Raw genomic sequence first — 15,366 nt, 5'->3', positions numbered from 1 at the left:
CAGAGGAGGGGATGTTTGCAGGAACAGCAAGGACTCCCAAGGGATCTTGCAGCCTAGAGGGAAGCTCTCTACTGGGGAAAAAGCTTTCACAAGGGGTGACCTTATCAAGCCACTCTCCAGGAAAGCAGATAGCAAGAACAGAGGGAGAAAACTCCGAGAGCACAGAGAAGAAAGCATCCTTTCCCCCACCCTCTCAGTGCTGCTCCAGCCCCTGGGATCTCAGCAGAAAGCAGAAGGCTCAGAATATGTGGCTCTTGACCCCCACCCAGTGGCGATAGGTGGTAACTGCGACCAAACAACGCCAGGATGTGAAAGAACAGAGCCACTCCCTCTAGTAATATCAAACATTAGATTAGATCTCCAGGCCAGAGAGAAAATGACAAGTACCCAGAAATCACTCCTGAGGACACAGAAATGTGTAATCTAGATGACAAAGAATTCAAAACAGCTATCATCAAAAAACTCAATGAGGTAAAAGAGAATGTAGAGAAACAATTCAATGAGTTCAGGAACTACTTCACAAAAGAGATTGAAACTATAAAAAAGAATCAATCAGAAATATTAGAGATGAAATACACAATGGAAGAAATAAAACAAAAATAAAACAAAATATAGATTCACTGAATGCTTAAGTGGACACCATAGAGGAATGAATCAGCATAATCGAAGATAGCCATATTGAAATGCTCCAGTTAGCAGAGAAGAGAAAATTAAGACTAAATTCAAATGAATCTCTAAAGAAGAACCAATCAGAAATATTGGAGATGGAAAACACAATGGATGAGATAAAACAGAACATAGATTCCCTTAATGATAGAGCTGATAACATTGAGGAACAAATCAGCATCATTGAGGATAGAAACATAGAAATGCTTCAGAAGGAGGAGGGGAGAGAACTAAGACTAAAAAGAAATGAAGAAAGTCTCCAAGAAATATCTGACTCAATTAGGAAATGCAACATAAGAATTATAGGTATTCAAGAAGGAGAGGAGAAGTAGAATGGAGTAGGAAGCTTCTTCAAATAAACAATAGCAGAGGACTTCCCAAACCTAGGGAAGGAAATCATGTGGAAGAGGCTGCCAAATCTGCTAAATATGTCAATGTGAAAAGACCTACTGCAAGGCATACAGTTGTGAAACTGGCAAAACTGAATAACAAAGAAAGAATACCAAGGGCAACAAAGCAGATGAAAATAACCTACAAAGGAACCCCCATCAGGCTTTCAGCAGATTTCTCTGCTGAAACCTTACAGGCTAGGAGAGACTGGAATGACAAATTCAAATGATTGAAGGACAAAAAATTTCAGCCAAGAATACTCTATCCAGCGAAAATATCCTCCAGATATGATGGAGAAATAGAAACTTTCCCCCACAAACATGAGCTAAGGGAGTTTGTAGCCATGAGACCCTCCTACAAGAAATTTTTGAGAAGGTCCTCAAACCTGAAAAGAAAAGCAAGAAAAGGGTTACAAAGTGTGGAGTAAGGAGTTAAATAGGTAGACAGAATCAGAGGAGGATAGCAAACTCTCAAGCATAACATTCAAAACAAAGGGAAGGAAAACACCAAAAAAAAGATAATCTTGTCATTTTAACCACAAACTCACAAGACAAGATGCAATAAGATGTAAGAAAAACAACTTAGGAGGGGAAGAAGAAAGGGACAAAATCGGTGTAGTCTAAGGAAATTAGAAGCCATGAGAAAAGGGACTATCTTATCCACAAGATCTTGAATACAAACCTCAGGGTAACCGCTAAACAAAAAAGCAGAACAGAGACATAAATAATAAATAAGGAGAAAATAAAGAAACACAACATAAACAACTTCCTAACTGTATTGGTAGACCAAAACACACAGGACAAGAAACAAAGGAAATGCAGGAGAACTAGAAAACAAGTGATAAAATGGCAGCATTAAGCCCTCATACATCGATAATCACCATAAACAAATGGATTGAATTCTCCAACCAAAAGACACAGAGTGGAGAGAGGGATTAAAGAACAAGACTCAACAATATGCTGCCTCCAGGAAACACATCTCAGCTCCAATAACAAACACAGGCTCAGAGTGAAGGGATGGAAGATGATACTCAAAGCTAATGGCAAACAAAAGAAAGCAGATGTTGCAATACTTATATCAGACAAAATAGACTTCAAGATAAGACAGGTAAAGAGAGACAGAGGGTTTATAATGATCAAAGGGACACTCCATCAAGAAGAAATAACACATAAATATCTATACACACAACAAAGGAGCACCAAAGTACATAAAGCCACTATTAAGAAACCTAAAAGAAGACATTAATAATAACACAATAATAGTAGGGGACCTCAACATGCCACTCACATCAATGGAGAGATCATCCAGACAGAAAATCAACAAGGAAACAGTGGAATTAAGTGAAAAGCTAGGCAAAATGGACTTAATAGACATATATAGAACACTCCATCCAAAAACAGTAGAATAAACATTCTTCTCAAGTGTGCATGTAATGTTCCCAAGAATAGACCATATGTTGGGAAACAAGGCAAGCCTCAATAAATTTAAGAATATTGAAATAATATGACACATCTTTTCTGATCACAATGCTATAAAGCTAGAAATTAATTACAAGAAAAAAGCTGAGAAAAGGACAAAGATGTAGAGAATAAACAACATGCTATTGACCTAGCAATGGGTCATTGAAGAAATTAAAGGAGAAATAAAAAAATCTAGAGACTAATGAAAATGAAAACATACCACCAACTGATATGGGATGCAGCAAAAATCATATTAGGAGGGAAATTCATCACAATACAGGCTCACCTTAACAAACAAGAAAAATCCTAAATAAGCAATCTCAAACTACACCTAATTGAATTAGAAAAAGAATAAAAAACAAAGCCCAAAGTCAGCAGAAGGAGGGAAATACTAAAAATTAGAGCAGAAATAAATGCTATTGAAATAAAAAAGACAGAGAAAGAAAGAAAGAGAGAAAGGTCATATACATAAAATTAGAAGTCAAAGTGGAGAAATAAAAGATACCACAGAAATACAATGGATTATAAGAGAATACTACAAAAAACTATATGCCAACAAATCAACAATGTAGAGGAAACAGATAAATTCTTAGACTCTTACAACCCCCCCAAACCTCAGTCAAGAAGAAATAGAGAATTTGAATAGACCAATCACAAGCAAAGAGATTGAAACAGTAACTAAAAGCATCCCAAAGAATAAAACCCCAGGACCAGACAGCTTTCCTAGGGAATTCTACCAAACTTTCAGAGAAGATTTAATACCTATCCTTCTTAAGCTATTCCAAAAAATTAGAGAAGATTGAACACTTCCTAACACATTCTATGAGACCAACATCACTCTGATACCAAAGCCTGACAAAGACAACACAAAAAAGGAAAACTACAGGTCAATATGACTGGTGAACATAAAACTGCTGAAAGATAATATTGGTAGTTTTTGGCATTGAACTTAAAAGGGTCTTTTCGAATACCATGTCTTCTCAGACAAGGGAAACAAAAGAAAAACTAAACAAGTGGGAGTTCATCAGACTAAAGAGCTTCTGCAAGGCAAAAGAATCTAGGATCAAAACCAAAAGACAACTCACTAACTGGGAGAAAATTTTTGCAGCTCATATATCAGATAAGGGGTTAATCTCCATAATATATAAGGAACTCACAGAACTGAACAAGAAAAATCAAACAGCCACATCAAAAAATGAGCAGAGGAGATGAGCAGACATTTTTCCAAAGAAGATATACACATGGCCAATAAACACACGAAAAGATGTTCAACATCACTAATAATCAGGGAAATGCAAATTGAAACTACACTAGGATACCACCTTGCACCTGTTAAAATGGCTATAATCACTAAAGTAACAAATGTTGGAGAGGGTGTTGAGAGAAGGGAACCTTCATATGCTGCTGGTGGGAATGCAAACTGGTGCAGCCACTATGGAAAACAGTATGGAGATTCCTCAAAAAACTAAAAATAGAAACACCATATGATCCAGCTATCCCACTACTGGGTACCTACCCAAAGAACTTGAAATCAGCAATCCAAAGTAACATATGCACCCCTATGCTCATTGCAGCACTATTCACAATAGCTAAGAGATGGAAACTGTCCAAATGCCTATCAACCGATGATTGGATAAAGATGTGGTACATATATATACAATGGAATACTACTCAGCAAGAAAAAAAAGACAAATTCATCCCATTTGCAACAACATGGAAAGAACTAGAGGGAATTATGCTAAGTGAAATAAACCAGACTGAGAATGACAAACCCCAGATGATTTCACTCATATTTGGATTATAAACAAGCACATGGACAAAGAAAACAGTTCAGTGGTTACCAGGGGCCAGCCGGTGAAGGGGAGCACCTATGCGATGACAGCCGAGAAATAATGGTCAACTGAAATTTCACAATGATGTAAACTATTATGAACTCAAATTTGAAAAAAAAGAATCACAGTGTATTTTATTTTCAAGCAAAAATTGAAGTTTACTAATAACTCTTCCTTATAAAAGAAAGTTAAAAGGAAGGGTAGCAGAAGGAAATAAATCCATAAGAAAGACCTGAAATGCACAAAGGAAGAGTGAGCAAGAAGTTATTCAGCACGTGGACAGATTTTAATGAACAATGATTACACAAGGAATAGTGTTAGGAAATTTCAGTATAAACAAAACAAGATACTGATTAATAATAATGTGCAAGTTAAAAGGCAGTGACTATTTAAAGAAACAGAAAGTACTCATGGGTCAGGATGATGGCAGAATAGTTAGTTATCTTTATACTCCACTGGTTATGCAAGTTAAAATTAAAAGTGTGACAATTAAAATAATAGAAATAGTTTGCATAAATTCCAAACCAGGAATGGAAAATATAGCACAAGAATAAAACCTTAATCAAGCACTCCCCCAAGAAAAATAAAGAAAAAGAATAGAGTGTAATAATCAAGTGGAAAGCAAAAAGAAAAAGATTAATTCCAAATATATGAGTAATTGTAGTAAATGTAAATGGATAAACTCTCATTGAGTTACCATATATTTTTTAAAATCTCTAGCTGTATACTATCTTATCATACTGTACTATTACCAAGAGATAAATTCTCATCATAAGGACCTTCAAAGAGTACAGATATTTTGGCATGAAAAGGCATTATTAGGGTGAGAGAAGACAATTATAGGTAAGAGGTTGGAATAGACTGAATTTTGTCCCCAAATTCGTATATGAAGCCGTAACCCCCAAGGGGATGGAGCTAGCAGGTGGAGCCTCTGGGAGGCGATTAGCCTTAGATGAGGTCAAGAGAGTGGGACCTTTATGATGGAATTAGTGCCTCCATAAAAAGAGACATGAGAGAGCTCACTCACTCTCTCTCTGCCATGTGAGACACAGGGAGAAGGTGGTCATCTACAAGGCATAAAGAGGACTGTCACCAGAACCCTACCATGCTGGCATCCTGTTCTCAGACTTCCAACCACCAGAAATGTAAGGAATAAGTTTCTGCTGTTTAAGCCCCCAGTCTATAGTATTTTGTTAAGGCAGCCCAAGTTGACTATACAGAGGTTCAATATCTCAAAAAGATATAAAGATTTCTTACAATATAGTTTCAGATAGATAAAATATATACAATAAAAATTTACAGAAATTCAGCAGAAAATTGATAAATTCACCACCTTAATGGAAGATCTCTCTCAAGTAGGCAAAAAAGTGAGGATTTGGAAGATCTGCAAGGAGCAATTAACAATGTTGTTCTAATAAACACAATTAGTGAGTGAGGACACACTTTAATCAAGCACACAAGGAACATTATGCAAGACGACCACACACTAGCAATATCACAAGTCCCACACATATCAAAAAATCACAGCTCATCTTCTCACTCAGATGCACTGTTCTGTAGGTATTACCACCACAGAAAGTGTTTTTAAATAGGTGACAAAATCCACAATGTATAAAGGTTGGAAGAAAAAAAATGAAATTATCACTATTCACCCATCCTGTTTTCTCATATAATAGCTAAGAGAATTAATAGGGGAAAATTAGAACTAATAAAGAAATTTAGCAAGTTTGCTAGATATATGATCATATATAAAAATCAATGGCATTTCTATATGCCAACAACAAAATGAAATGTAATTTTTTAAGAAGATACTATTTAAAATAAATATCTATAGATATATAGACATTTATAAAATAAGGGATAAATTATCAAAAGAAGTGTATAACTTAGATCTTGGATGAATACAATTTTAGGGCTTTATTGAAATAGTAAAGTAGGGCTAAATAAATGGAACAAAATGCCACATCTAGAAAATGAAAGATATCCTCAAGTTGCCAGTTCTCCTCAAATGAATGTAGAAATTTCAATGTAAATCCAACTAAAATTCCAACAGAGTTTTTCTTGAACTTCCTGAAACTTGACATACTAATTCTAAAAGTTGTGTGGAAGAGTATGCTAATAAAAATAGCTAAGGCAATTTGGAGGTGAAGCAATACAGCCAGGGGACTGCCTCACACACAGAGACTTTTAAAGTAAAGCAACAGTAAGTAAGGCAGGAAGTATTCCAGCAGAAATGGATGGATAGAACACAGGGACTGAAGGTAAACACTAGAAACATACCAAGACTTTTTGTTGTTGTTGAGGAAGATTAGCCCTGAGCTAACATCTGCGGCCAATCCTCCTCTTTTTGCTGAGGAAGACTGGTCCTGAGCTAACATCCGTGCCCATCATCCTTTACTTTATATGTGGGACACCTGCCATAACATGGCTTGACAAGCGGTGCGTATGTTCACACCCAGAATCCTAACCGGCAAACCCCAGGCCACCCAAGTGGAACATGCAAACTTAACTGCTGCACAACCAGGCTGGCCCCAACATACCCAGACTTTTATAACTCTTGTCATACGGTAGAGCTTGCCTAACTCTCACGGAGAGAAGATGGAACATTCAATAAAATGAGCTGGGGCAATTGCTTACACATAGGGCCAAACAAGGGAATGGATCTCTCATTTACAAAATAAACTAAGATGAATATCATGTGATGAGTCAAACCTGCAAATTTGGAAGGAAAATAAAAGATTAACACTGTTGTAATCTCGATGGATTTTTTAAACAAGATTAAAAAATCATAAAAAAATTGATAGATTTGATCACACAAAAATAAACCTGCTTGTCAAAACTCAGCATAAATTGTATATGTTTGTGTGTGTGAGAGAGAGACAGAGAATACAAGAAGAGAGGAGATATAAACTGCAATACTTATGTATCACATATAATAGGCAAAGAATCAGTGTGCATTTTAAAGATCTACAAAACAATAAGAGAAATACAAATAACCCAACAAGAAACTGGGCAAAATTAACAGAAAAGGAAACCTGAAAGATTAGTTTAAAAAAATTAAAAATTCTCTCAAGTAATCAGGGAAAAGACATTAAAACCGAAGGAGATATAATTTCATACTCATCAGATAGCTAAAAATTAAATTAAGTTGTCTGATAATAACATGACTTAGTAAGGTTGTGAAGCAATGGGAGCTCTTACACACAGTGTAATATAAACCAGACAAATATTTTGCACGGGAATTTTGTCTAAGAATGTTAACATCAACAGTGAACATAGGCTTGCTTTAGCAATTCCGACTCTTGGACCATGCCAAAAATAAACTCACAAGTGTGCAGAGGATGTAGAAGAATTATAAATGGAGCCTTACATGTATTTTCAAAACAATGGAAACATACTAAATATCAACTAAGAAGTGAATACATAAGCAAATTGTGACAATTTTGTAGAGTGAAATGTCATACAGCAGTGAAACAGAAGGCATAGATATGCACCTACCAAAATGGGTGAATCTCACCAATAAAATACTAAGGGAATGAAGCAAATTTAAGCATAGAAAGTTTTAAACAAACAAAATTTAAAGGGTATCTATGAAAACCTGCCACTAACATTATTCTTAAAGGCTAAATATTGAACTTTTCTCTTTAAGGTTGGGGACAGGGCAAGAATGTCTACTCTTACCATTTCTATTCAAAATGTGTCACAGGTCCTATTCAGCACAACTGAGAGAGAGGGGTGGGGGGAAGGGAGAGAAAATGGGAGGGAAAGAAAGAGAAAGATAAAGAGAGAAAAAGGGTAGAAAAGAAAGACAGAGAAAGAGAGGTAGGTAAGGGTAAAGATTGGAAAGTAAAAAGTTAAGCTTACTTTACATGCAGGTCACTTGATTTTGTATATAGAAAATCTGAGGGAATATTCAAACACCAGCACTAACAGGTGAATTTAGCAAGGTCACAGGTTAAAAGAGCAACATACAAAATATTAATTATATTTCTACTAGCAATAAGTAATTGGAAAATGAGGTTTAAAACATCATAATTGTTAGTAGCATTAGAAAGAACCCCTAGGAACACATTTAAAAAAAGATATGAAAAACTTCTAGAAAACATAGCTGAGAGAAATTTTAAAAATGGAGATATAAACCATGATTGTGCATTGAAAAACTCTATATTGTTAAAATGTCAGTTATCTTACAATTGATCTATAGATTCAATGCAACACTGACCAAAATTGCACCAGTCTTTTCTAAAAACAGAAATTAGCAAGCTAATTTCTAAATTTATATGGAAATGCAAATAAACTCAAATAGCAAGAGGACTTAGACTCCTTGATGTCAGGACTTCCTCTAAAGCAACCATAATAAAGATCATGTGCTATTTGCAAAAGTATATACAAATAGATTTGCAGAAATGAGAAGAGTCTAGAAATAGATCCACACATATGTTGTAAGTTATTCTAAGAAAAAACCAAAAGGATATCAAAGCAATCCAATGAGAAAAGGAAAATCTTCTCAACAAAGGTTGCTGGAAAAATAGGCTATCTATTAGCACTACTTAAAACCTTTTATATTTATTAACTCATTTGAATTATCATGCAATCATGTGAGGAAAATATTACTACTATTTCCATCTTTACAGAGATAGATCTGAGGCACAGAGGAGTTAAATAACTTGCCTAAAGTCACACAGCTCACAAATAGCAGAGACAGAATTAGAACTGAGGCAACATGGAACACCAAAGTAAGGTTGGATGATAGGGGACAGATTACAGAGGAGGCTGCATTTGACCTGGGAAAGATGAAAAGTGTTTGCCCGGGGGAAAATTTTCCTTCATGATTTTCTCTGGTTCCTTTTCCTGCTTTATATTTTTCTTGCTCAAGGGGGTCCTTACTCCATTACCTCCTTTGCAAGAGGTCATGCCTTAGCCATGCTTTACTGCCTCTTGAAGGTGAAGTTACTGGACCCCTTGGAGCCAGGAAAATATAAACCACAATTCACCCAATGAAACAGATAATTTGAATAGCCCTATATATATTAAGGAAACTGAAGGTATAATTTAAACACTCTCCAAAAAAGAAATTTTCAGGCCCAAATGGTTTCACTGGAAGTCTACCTAATGTATCAAGATTTAACATGAAATTTGCATAATCTTTCCCAGAAAATAGACCACTCTGATTTAGCATAGTGCTGAAAGTTGTAGCCAGTGCAATAAGGCAAGATGAGGAAATAAAAGGCATACAGATGAGAAGAGAAGAAATAAAACTGTCCATATTTAGAGATGACATTATTGTCCATAGAAAACCCTGCAGAATTTACAAAAAAAACCCTCTCAGAACTCATAAGTGAGGTCAGCAAGCTTACAGGGTATAAGACAAAAATTAAAAAATCAACTGTATTTTTATATATATATATATAAACGTTATTTATATATGTAATACATTTATTTGTATATATATCCAACAAACATAAACATGTCGGTGCTAAAGTTTAAAAAATACCATTTGTAACCATTCAAAATAAATGAAATGTTTATCTGTAAAGCTAACACACATGTACAGAATTTATATGCTGAAAACTGCAAACACTCATACAAGGAATCTAAGAAGAACTAAATAAATAAGTTGAGGGACATACCAAGTTCAAAATTTGGAAGATTCTACATAGTAACAAAGCCAGTTCTCCCCAAATTTATATACAAGTTTATCACAATTCCTGTCAAAATCCCAGAAAACGTTTTGTACATATAGACAAGATTATTCTAAAATTTATATAGAAAACAAAGGAACTAGAACAGCTAACATAATTTTTAAAAAGAAGAATAAAATGGAGGTATTCACTTTTCCTGATTTTAAGACTTATTATATAGCTATAGTAATCATAACTGTGGGATTGGCAGAGGTATAGACACATAGACTAATGGAATAGAACAGAGAACCCAGACATAGATCCACACAAGTATGTCAAAAATATTTTCAAAAAAGGTGCAAAAGCCATTTGATGGAGACATATAGACTGTTCAACACATGGTTCTGGAGCAACTGGACATCTATAGGCAAAGAAATAAAAAATAAAAACTTGACCTACACTTTATCCAGAAATTAACCTAAAGTGGATAAATGAATCATGGACTTAATGTAAAACATAAAGCTTTTAGAGAGCAACATAGAAGAAAACCTTTGGAATTTAGGGGTAGATGAAGAATTCTTACTTAACACCAAAACCATCATTAGTCAAAAGACAATTTGATAAAAAAAGATCTCATCAAAATTCAAAATTTTTCTTTGTGAAAGATACTATGAAGAGAATGAAGAAAAGACACGCTGTAGAGTAGGAGAAACTATTTGCAAGCTACATATCAAAGGACTAGCTAGCATCTAGAATATGTATATCTATAGATATAGACAGATATAGACACAGATATCTCAAAACAGAACCGTCAACAAACAAACAATTCCCTTAGAACATGGACAATAGCCATGAAGAGACATTTCACTGAAGAGGATATACAGATGGCAGATAAGCACATTAGATATTTAACTTCACTAGCCATCAGATAAATGCAATGAAGTATCATTACACAGTTACCAGAATAGCTAAAATAAAAACTAGAACATCAAATGCTGGTGAAAACGTGGAGATAGTGGATCACTCAAACTTTGTTGTTGGGAATATAAAATGGTAGAATCACTCTGGAAAACAATTTGGCAGTATCTTCAGAAACTAAACATGCAACTACCATATGACCTGGGATCTCACCCCTGGGCAATTATCCCAGGTCAGAGGAGACAAGTGCACACAAAAACCTGTACAATAATATTCACAGAAGCTCTCGTCGTAATAGCCAAAATTGGAAAGACCTCTGCTATTCTTCAAGGAGTGAATGACTAAACTACTGATGGCTAAATACATTTACCATAGAATGTTATTCAACAATCAAAAGAAATGAACAATTGATACACGCAAGAACCTGAATTAATCCCTGGAGCATTACTCTAAAAGGAAAAGCCAACCCCAAAATGTTGCAGACTATATGATTCCATTTATATAACATTCTTGAAATGGAAAAATGATAGGAATGGAGAACAGAATAGTGATTACTTAGGTACGAAGGAAGGAGCGGGGAAAGGAGAAAAGTGGGTGTGGCTATAAAAGCACAAGAAGGATCCTTGTGGTGATGGAGATGTTCTTTATCTTGGCTATATCAATGTCGATATCCTGTTTGTGGTATTGTACTATAGTTTTGAAGAATGTTATCATTGGGGGAAACTGTGTAAAGGGTACCCAAGATCTCTCTCTGTCTTATAGCTGTCTGTGAATCTACAGTTATCTCAAAATAGAAATTTAATTTGAAAAACTAAAGTGCTCAGTAATCTCTTTTCCTCCAGACCAAAGCTCCTTGAAGGACTATGTCTTCCTTTATATTATCACACCAGCAGAGTGCTGGGAATGGTAGCTAAGTAACAAATAAATCCATAAGTTGTACTATAATTATTTTGTTTGCTTAAAAAAATTGAGGAAAAAAAATTAGGGATAAAGTAACAAAATCGTGACAGAAAAACGTGGGGAAAAACATGAACAGACGATTCATACACACACACACATACATACACACACACAGAGATATAAAGATGGCTCTTAGAATTGAAAAGTATTCAGAGTTACTCACAGTTAGAAAACTTTAAAATAAAACAGTACAGACACATTTAAATGATGATTGGAGAAAATGAAAAAGTATGGCAATATATCTGCTGGTGTGGCTGTGAAGAATTAACCTTCTGTACATTGCTGGTAGAAATGTGAACAAGTACAACCATTGGGGAGAAAATTTGGTAATCCATAGCAAAACTATAAATACACTTACATTTTGATTCAACTTCTAGGAATCTACACTGAAGCTGCACCTCCAACAATGTGAAAATGCACATACACAAAGTTATTCGCTGTGGCAGTGTTTCATTGCAAAATATTTGAGACAGACTAAATGTCTACACATAGAAGAATGGTTAAATAAACTATGACACATCCACAAAATTGAGTACTATGCAACTGTAGAAAAGTAGAAGACGTTTATGTATTAATAGTAATTTCTTTGATATAGTGTTAAATGAAAAAAGAAAAGTCCAAAGAGTATCTGTATTTGATGTAAGAAAGAAAGGGATATATAAAAATTTACATTTGTCTCCTCAATTGTGTAAAATAATTACAGGAAAGTTAAATCAGAAATTAAGGAGATTGGTTACCTGTTGAGGGAGAGAAAGGGAATAGGATGATAGGAATGATGAGGTAGCGATGTTTCTCTCAATATATCCTTTTGTAATAGCTCTGACTTTTAGAACAACAGAATATCTCACATACACTAAAGTAGTAAATTAAAGTAGTAAATTTACTACTTTAACCAGGATGTGGCTGGAACCAAATTGAATACCAGCTGTCACAAATAAATCTATTTTACAAATAAATTACATGATTAGATAATCACAATGAAGAGGGTGGGAAAGACAAGAACTAGCCTAAAAAACCATGGAAAACGGTAGTTTGATTCTTTACTCTAAGGCTCATGACAAAAAAACTATATACAAACTACATGCAAATATTTTATCCTAGTTAGTAAATACGTTTCTCAAAGGGTTGGTTTTACATGTGTACTAGCATTGAACAAATATGCAAATATATTGCTGATAATGGAAACCAGCTATCTCACTGTTGGAGAAAGAATTCACAATACTGAAATATTGAATTGTAAAGAACTTACAAATACTGAAAGAGGAAAAGCATTTGCGAAATCTTAGTGTTGGATTAGAATCAGAGTTAATATGAATTTATAACTTTAATATATATGCAGATATAGCAAAACAAAAAGACATAGAGATGTGTGTATATGTGTGTTACAACACCCACATACCTTTCCTTGTTCTGGTACTAGGAAGGCCTAGAAGCAATGATACTCCAACAGTGATGAAGACATGTATCTTTCAGACTTGGTTTCTAAATATGGTTCTCTGATGAAAGAAACCAGGGCTCCTTGTAGAAATGACTGGATCTGGAGTCGGGACGAGGAAAATACAAATGAGCCCAAATATTCCGTGGTACCTGAAGGTAACAAAATGCTCAACAAACGACAAGGGCATTATGGAACGGACACGGAAACAACTGAGAGGAGCTCTCAGGGGCCAAAGCTGGAACAATTTGAGCAAAAATATAAATAGGGAGACTACTGGATTATAACCCAAAGATAGAATAGACATCCTTGACTTTACACTGATATAAATAAATATTTGAATAAATACTTGAGAAAGAAAGGATAGCTCTTCCTCAAAGTAGAATTCCAGTTAATCAATGTGGAAGGAATGGAGAAAATGAAAAATCCCCATTAGGCTAATACCACAGTCATAATTACTGCAGACAAAAGTCGTTAGTGGATGCTAACATTAGTGGGTGAAAGTATGATGAGAAACAGTATTTGCTTAGCCCCAAAGTATCTTCTCCAAAATGTTGATTCATTACAAATGGAAAGATGGTAACTATAGCTGAATAACCCTGAAGGCATTACCTTAACTAAGTGATGGAGATTAACATCATCAACAATAAGACACATCTACATCATGTAGCCCTTGATATGATGCACTGAGAAGAGAACATTTCTGAAGTATCCATGCCAAAAATGTATAACTTGAGTCTAATCATGAGAAAACATCAGACATATCCAAATTGAGTGACATTCTACAAAACAGCTGACCAGTACTCTTCAAAAGTGGAATGTCATTAAAGACAGAACCTGAGGAACTGACACAGATTGGTAGAGACTAAGGAGACATGACAACTGCATGCAATGTGGAATCCTGGACTGGATCCTAGCCCCAAGAAGGAATACTACTGGAAGAACTAACGAACTTCATATAAGGTTCCGTAGACTAGTCAATAGCATCCATGTTAATTCCTAGTTTCCATACTTATGCTATGGTTACATAAGATGCTAACATTGGAGAAAACTAGGTGCAGGTTATATGGAAACTCTCCACTATTTTTCCAACAGTTTTGTAAGGATAAAATTATTATTTCAAAGGAGTTAATTAAAAACAAATAATTTGAGTGAAAATGGCCCATCAAACTATCTCAGCTAGATAAAGCAACCCAAGGCAAATATCAAATTATACGTGTAGCCTTTCCATTCACAGTCTTAAGGAGACTTCACAAGGAATTTAGAGTAAGGTATGGGAAACAGAAAAACAAGTAAATAATTAAATAATTCATATATTCTTGTGTATATATATATATATATATTCAGATGTGGCTGCTGCCATATAGAACTGACTGGAAGCAAATATACTGGGTATCTTCTAAGTTTTTCAGAGAATGCATTGCCAGGGAAAATATGAGCCTGTACTAATAAAGTCTATGATTATTTGAAACTCTACTCCCAATTTTTCACCAGGAGGAGGGTCAATAATGCTATTCAGGGCCCAAGGAACCCATGCACCTACTTCAAATGCAGTCAAGGGGATGATGAAAACAAAAGCAAGGACAGAGCCAGAAGCTATGTGGAATGTGGCACAACATTCTTCCCAGAAAGAAGAATCGGGGCTTATCCAGATTGTCCTCATTTATTCCTGCTCTTCCTTTCCACGTTGTTCACTGATGCCCCCAACATCTTAGTATCTTCCTGAGAAGTGACTTAGTTATTATACACTGAGCATGTCGGGAGAAGCTACAATCATAAAGTATTAGTGGCTTAACACAATAAAGATCTGCTGCCTGTTCATATAATGGAACAGTGTGTATTAATGGGGGAGGCTCGAGGCTCCCCACATTCATTGGCTCCACCATCCCCTAAGGCTGCAGTCCACTGGGTCTTCTGCATCTGTCCAGGAGTGGGAAAGAGAGCATGTGTGGAGCATCCTGGAAGAGGTTTGAATGGGCCAGGCCTGAAAATGGTGAACGAGATCTCTCCAATATGCCACTAACCAGAACTCAGTCACAGGGGCACACCTAACTGCAAGAAGAACTAGGAAGCGCCTTCCGAGG

Source organism: Equus przewalskii, chromosome 14 (assembly GCF_037783145.1).
Source record: "Equus przewalskii isolate Varuska chromosome 14, EquPr2, whole genome shotgun sequence".
NCBI lineage: Eukaryota > Metazoa > Chordata > Mammalia > Perissodactyla > Equidae > Equus > Equus przewalskii.
This window is presented reverse-complemented; position numbering follows the sequence as displayed.